Here is a 7,887-nt window from a genome sequence, read left to right as displayed (position 1 = left end):
CTTTAAATCAGAGTAATTTCAATTTAAATAAAAATATGTGGCTTTATTTGTAATCATTTTATAAAACTCCCATTGTTATTAAGGGGGAGTTACTTTTATAGGAAGTTGTCTGTATGCTTAAACATGTCTGCTAATTCCAACCATGGTTGTGAAAGAAAATGGATTCCTCATTGCCAGTGCCTATTTTTCTTGATACTGTTTTGCTTTTTCTAAAATTCAGAAATTGTGAACAGTTAGTAGTTAGGACATCTCCAAGTATACAATGAACACGTATTGAATAAATAAGTAGGTGGTGTGTGGGAACTGTATACACATAAATTATCTCAATTATTCTCTAAACAAGTCCATTACTTCAGAGATGCATAAATTAAGTCCTATAAAAGTTTGCTGACTTTCCCACGGTCACACAGTATGCTCAACTTTAAACGAGATTCCCTAACCCAAGTTACCTTATTTGAGGGATTTCAGGTTCATCTCTGATTGAGACTTCTCTGATGGTCAAAGTTTTCATAGTTCTGTTCCTGTAATACATCCCTTTTGATGTTTCTAATCATGGATGGTTATTACCTGAGTTTCTATATTTAACAGTCAGCTTGGATATAAAATAAAGGTAGCAATTTAGATAATGAACTCAGAAATAATTATGAACAATCAGCCTTCTTAATATATAGACACCTATAAGAAGATCTTTGCTTCTCTATTTAAAGCTTATTGATAAAAATAGCTCTCCTTCCAAAACAATTACTTTATGAAGCAATCTTCAGCAAATTAGTATATAAATAATGTTACCTTATTTCTTTCTGTTACCAGATCCCCTGACTCACCTACTACTCTTCCCCATTCAAGTCTCAATTCCCTTCTATGTCTCGTTTTACTAGCAAGCATTTATAATATAGTTGCCTGAGGGTCTATTAAGGAACTGCAGTATTTGCTCCTATCTTTTTTTTTTTTTAATTTTCAGGATTCAGAGAGAAACTGTGACTACAGGATTAATTCCTGTAATTTCATCACAAAGTTGTCATTTCATCATCTACTCAGTGTTCTGGGGATGTATAATCTTACCCTTTAACTTATATAATGACAAGTTCTACTTTAAAGGGAGGGATTATCTTTTCTCTAAAAGCGCAAAGATAAGTATATCATATGTGTAACAAGTAAAGAATGTTGCTGGGAGAAAGAGAGATAGAAAGAAGGGTAGATTATATGTTGGTCTAAAGTGAAAAGATTCACATGCAGTGTTACTAAGATAAACCATAGTGTATCATGTGTCTATAAAGAAAATTTATCTTTATACATGTAATGAGAATTAATATTTTGGCCATGATAATTTAAAATGGAAAAAAAAATAGTGAACAAGTAGTCACTACTGTGACTACAATAAGAAGTGAACAGGAAGTCTAGATATTTGAATGGAATTTAAAATAGTTAAAGCCTGGATTCCTGAGGCCCCCAGCAACCAAGAAGCCAGTGTGGAGGTGGGGGTAGTGACATTTAAAGTTCCTTTAAGTCCATCCGTAGGTCAAAGCTGGTCCTGCTGTTGTACTCTCTAGGAACTGAGAATTATTTTTGCATTTTAAAACATTTCAAAAAAATCATAAGAAGAATATTTTTACCATGAAAATTATGGGGAATTCAAACTTCATTGTTCATAAAGTTTTTGTATTTGGTGATATAAAATAAGTGGAAATTTGTTTTCTTCCTGGTTATATAAATACTTGTATAATATCCTTCATTTTGTCACCTGCCTAGGGAAGCTTAAAACATTTAATAATTGGCCTTTAAAGAAAAAAAAAGTTTTTTAGCCTCTGACTCAGACCAGTCTTACCTACTTGAAAATTGGATACAATTCCTGAAACCATGCTGTCACTAGCCACTTGGGATTGCAGATGGAATTGATCAAGGAAAGTTAACCACTTGCGCTTCTTACTCAGAACTTTCCCTGGGACAGATGGTGTATAAGAGAATAATTTATATAGGAATTGCTGGGAGCCGCACTGGCCTCGCTGGATGACAGTCACAGCAAGGTTATGGTAGTGTTTGCATAGCTTCTGCCATGAGAAATGAAAACTGGTATCTCCTTCTGCTACTACTGGCTCATGTTGGAAATGAGGCTGCTGGTATTGACCAGGCCTCACAATATTCCAGATCAAACCGATACTCCCCACACAGATTCCTCATAAGGATAAGCATATTCCTGCCTTTGAGATTTTAGATGAAAGCATTGTGGATGGTTGTCAAGACTCTTCCTATGTACCTTACAGATCCAAGACTTACATAATAAAGGAGGCTAAGAACACAAGAGTTACACTTGAGCTAATTTAGAGACAAAGAGCCTAATTTAGAGTTAAAGACAAATATCCACACCCACCCAATTGTTTCTGCTTGGAGTATCAGCCTGCCAAGGCATTTGTGATCAGTATTTGGAGTGACTTACTCTGGCCTTGAATATGTTGATTGCATCCTATGAAGGAACCTATTGAGGAAATTCTTTTGTGATTATGGGAGCAAACATTGTGTTTCCTGAAAGACCTGTTTTTCTTAATACTTCTCCTTAAAAAAGCTATTGACCCCTGCCCACAAAGAACTAATTTCACCCTTTTTATGCTAAAAACATTGTCTGGTATGCTAAAGATACCTTCCTACCCCATAGAATAAGCATCTAAATCCCCTACCTCAATCACTATTGATAAGGGTTACACAGGAGTCTTCTACTAATTTATGTTCTGGGAAATTCTTACATATCAAAGAAGTTTGTAATCAGAAATCATTGTCTAAGGCAAATGCCACTTCTGTGCCATCCCCCAAACACTTAATTACAGAATAAAGTTGAGCCCCAGTCAGAGCAGAGATGCCTGCTTGGTGACCAGAAAGACTCTCGGGCCTCTCTCACCCTGCCCTCGCCGACACCGTCCATCCTTCAGGGACCCCTGGACCTGCCGGAGCCGGCCTCTGGCAAGGAATTAACTTTAAAATTTATTATTTGTAATATGTTTTGTGAATTTTATATATTAATATGAATATGTTAGTACATTATTATATATTCCTATGGATACATAATATACCCACATTATAATTAAGTTATTATTTTGGACCTGCATATAAAAGAATTTGGCCTATTTTTTCATTAAATAATATAAAGAAAAAATACATTGGGCAAGATAGGGTATTATATTATCACAATGAGATTTTATCTCGTATCAATTTATGATTGACATCATTTGTTAGTGATATCAATTTTCATTTTAAGTTGTCAAGTTTCACTACTGATAATCAGCAAACAATTATGAGAGCATTTTTAATTCATGGGTTTTTTTTTTTTCCTTTTCCCCACATATTTTCTTCAAAAGGAACAGCTTTGGGAGGACAAAGATATATATTGCAGGAATTAATAATTGACTAATCTGTTCTGTAACAGCCTTTTAGCAATCAAACACAATCTCTAGATTATATTGTTTTCAGACTAAGAGCAGTTCTAAAATGATAGAAGTATTTCTTAATTGGTTTTATATATTTAAACAAAGTAGGCACTCTGCAGTATGTTTAGATTCTAAACAGAAAAAACAGGGATTAAAATTATGAGCAATACATTGAGGAAGAGAAAGAAGGAAGCATGACTCAAATATCTTTAACTTAAAGTTGACTTTCTAAAGTCCAAAACAAGGCTATATATCATTGAGGGGAGATTTGAAGGTTCCAGGCACCAGATAAGACATCCCTTGATAAACCTACTTAAGTACTGTATTTGAGGTTTTCATTACTTACACATATAAATTTAAAAATATTTGTTACTATAAAAATTACAATGAAAGTAATTGATTTTTTAAAAGGCTTAAATATAGAGGCACCTGGGTAGCTCAGTCAGTTAAGCTGCCGACATTGGCTTAGGTCATGATCTCGTGGCCTGTGAATTTGAGCCTCACACTGGGCTCTGTACTCACAGCTCAGAGCCTGGAACTAGCCTAAGATTCTGTGCCTCCCTCTCTCTCTGCCCCTCCCCGCTCACATTCTGTCTTCCTCTTTCTCTCAGTAAATGAATGTTAAAAAGTTTAAAAAAAGGTTTAAATATAAAAAACACAAGCAAACTATAATCAACCTTTTGCATTGTGGTAGCATTTCTTCAAAATAACCTAACATAATGTTCTTGTTTCCCTCTCTCTCTCCCTCAGAGGAATAGGGGCTAGCAGTTTGCTGGGTTAATACTATTCTTTTTCTTTTTTTAAATTTATTTATAGGAGAGAGAGAGAGAGAGAGACAGCGTGAGCAGGGGAGGGTCAGAGAGAGAGGGAGACACAGACTCTGAAATAGGCTCCAGGCTCTGAGCTGGCAGTCAGCACAGAGCCCAACACAGGGCTCGAACCCACGAACTGCAAGATCATGACATAAGCGAAAGTCAGACACTCAACTGACTAAGCCACCCAGGCACCCCACTTTTTTTTTCTTTTTAAGTTTATTTATTTATCTTGGGAGAGGGAGAGCAAGCACAAGTTGAGGAGGGGCACAGAGAGAAGGAGAGAAAGAATCCTAAGCATGGGACTCCATGCCAAGAGCACAAAGCCCAATGCTGGGCTCAGACTCATGACCCCTGAGATCATGATCTCAGCCAAAATCAAGAATCCCTCGTGGGACACATGGATGGCTCAGTTGATTAGGCATTTGACTATAGCTCAGGTCATGATCTCATTGTTTGTGAGTTCAAGCCCCATGTAGGGCTCTGTGCTAACAGCTCAGAGCCTGGAGCCTTCTTTAGGTTCTGTGTCTCCCTCTTTTTCTCTCTCTTTGTCCCTCCCCCACTCATGCTGTCTCTATCTTTCATAAATAAATAAACTTAATAACAATTAAAAAAAAAAAAAAGAATCCCTTGCTTAAACAACTTAACCACCCAGGTAACCCTGGGTTAATCTTATCAACTAAGGGTTTCAGTGTTCTGTGCTTTGACTTCATCATTTTTGTGTTACAAAGATAAGAAAGATTAGCAAAAGAAAAATGAAGAGTTTCCAAAGTTTATTCTAATCACAAACATATTTTTTCTATAATATTTAAAATTAATTGTAGTCACTAGAATGAACTCATAGTAGTTTCTCCTTGTAAAAGGATAAGACATTAACCATAAGTCTAAAAGAAGTTGTGTTGATCAATCCAAACCCTTGTGCCATCCAATCTCTGAGTCAAAAGAGCTGAATGCTGAACTGTCAGAACCAGGATATAATTAGTCCAAAGGAAGTACAGGAAATATGTTAGTTGCTATAACCATATATATTATTATTAAAAGAGCATATAATGAAAAATCTGAATAATATACTTCAATATATAAATTGAATGGCAAATAGACTTGTCAAGTGGCTTCCTATTTCATTCAGAGCAAAAGTCAAAGTCTTTCCTAGGAGCACTCAGCTTCACTCAGACAATCTTCGCACCTCATCTCCTTCTACTCACTCACTCATTCCTCAGTCCAGGTGTGCTGGTCTAGTCAGTGCTCTAGAGCACATCAGGCACATTTCCATCTCAGAGCACTGTTCCTACTGCCTGAGGTGGTGTTCCCCGGGCATACTCTTGGAAAATCCTCTTATTTTTTTCAGGTCTTTGAATAAAAAGTCACCTTCTCTACAAGATCTGCCGGAATTGCTTATCTAAGATTCTACCCAACTTCCTTATTCATCTCTTTATTTCATGAAGCATTGTTTCCTTTGCTTTCTTTCCATGTATTTTTTTTTTTAGTTTATTTATTTTTATGAGAGAACGAGGGAGCGTGGAGAGGCAGAAAGAGGCTGTGAGAGAGAATCCCAAGCAGGCTCTGCACTGCCAACACTAAAGAACCATGAGATCACGATCTGAGCCAAAACCAAGAGTCATACGCTTAATGGACTGGGCCACCCAGGCACTCCTCCATGCATTTTGATTATTTATCTAGTTTCTTGACTAAGAACAGAATCCAGAGATTTTTCTCTGATATGTTCACTGATGAATTCCTGTTACTAGAGGAGTGTATGAATGTCATATGATAGGTGTTCAATAAATATTTGCAAAAGTAGAAAATGTATAAACAAAATCCTTCAATATTTCAGGATGTATAGACCTTTTATGAGGCCATTGTATGTGAATTCATTCAAATTTTTATTTTACAAGTGATATAAGCACATATTAGAGTAATTTAAATCTCAAAAGTTAAGGGCACCTGGGTGGCTCAGTGGGTTAAGGGTCCCACTGTGGCTCAGGTCATGATCTCACAGTTCATGGGTTTGAACCCCACATTGGGCTCTGTGCTGACAGTCAGCTTTGGGCCTGGAGACTGTTTCAGATTCTGTGTCTCCCTCTCTCTCTGACCCTCCTCTGCTCATGCTGTCTCTCTCTCTCTCTCAGAAATAAATAACATTAAAATTTTTTTAAAAATAATAAATAAATCTCAAAAGTTAGACTAAAATATTTCAAGGATGTCACTAGGAATCTAAGTCTCTTTCTTATTACTTCTATTTCCTCTGCTATTTGCCTCCACTTAACTTCATTCTCACAAGATCTCTAGTAAATGGTCCTTGGTAGTTTCATGAATTTTGAAGTGCAACACACACACACACACACACACACACACACAAATTTCCTTAAGCTGCAATTTCTTATCAGGGAAGGTCTTCCCAATTCTTTCTTTTGTATCAATGGTTTAGCAATCTATGGGGAAACATCCACAGAAAAGGATTTCTCTATTTGCATCGAGTTGTAATATCTTCTAAATTTTACATAATGTGCGTTCAGAAACATTTTTGTCCAGAAGTAGGATCTTAACCATTACATAGGAGGTTCTTGGGGAAATTAAAATAAAAATCTGCTGCCCACCCAGAAAATCTATTCATAATAGTAGAAAAAAAATGTTTTTTTATTGAATAAACATTAAATTAGAAGGTGATGTGCATCACAGCAAATCTACTAAAACATTAAAAAAATGGAAAGAAATCTCATTCCTTGAGATAAACAAGCAGATACAACCTATTATACCCATGTTCTCAAATAACAATTAGTTCTTAAGTAAAAGGACTGAAAGCACTATTTATAACACATATTCATCCTAGATTTACATGGTGAATAAGTGACTATCTAGGTTTGCTAATTGTTTTTAACTGAAGGAAAATGAATTTATATCTTTATGACAAGAGATAGTTCTACAACGTGGATGGAGAAGTCTATCTGTGTTAGACTTCTGGCCTCCCACAAAATTTGGGAGATAGGGACTTTACCTTCTTTGATGATTACATTTGAAAAAGATGGTTCCTATGTTCCTAAAAAAAAAGACATCTCTGGGGCCTGGCAAGATGCTTATTTAGCAACTAAAAATATTTACATGTATTTCAAAGAGAGAAAGCACTTAAAATTATAAGTGTTCTAAAGTAATGCTCTAAACAGAGAATCTCTTTCTTTATTTTCAACAGGGGGAACTAAGCCTCTTAATTTTAATTTGCATTTCTCCTTTCAAGGTAAATTCAACAAAAGGAAAAGTAGAGCACTATTGAATAAAAGTATGTTTTTGTGTGGGCTAGTAAATAGGTGATGTTTTTAAGGGAACAGCATGAAATTGTTGGATGTGAAGAAAGGATTGCAATTTCATAGAAGACAACATGTAAAAGCTGAGCACTTTAGAGCAAAAAGATCCACATAACCATGGAGAATAATTACAGAAACCTGAGTATGTAGTGCCCCTAAGAAAATGTCCTTTCCCATATTTCTCCCCACAGGACTAGCTCTATAAATTACAATTTTATAGCTTACACTTAGAGACCGTAGCTTCATACTGCCCTTCAAAGACATACTAGTTAGTTCTCATGCTACATTTTCTATTTTTAAAAATTAAACATCAGTGTCAGACTTGCTTCTTTTTTATTCTCTTTTTTCCAAGTGTCTTCA

Source organism: Hyaena hyaena, unplaced genomic scaffold, assembly GCF_003009895.1.
Source record: "Hyaena hyaena isolate Hyena2069 unplaced genomic scaffold, ASM300989v1 scaffold_1487, whole genome shotgun sequence".
In the NCBI taxonomy this organism is placed as follows: Eukaryota; Metazoa; Chordata; class Mammalia; order Carnivora; family Hyaenidae; genus Hyaena; species Hyaena hyaena.
This window is presented reverse-complemented; position numbering follows the sequence as displayed.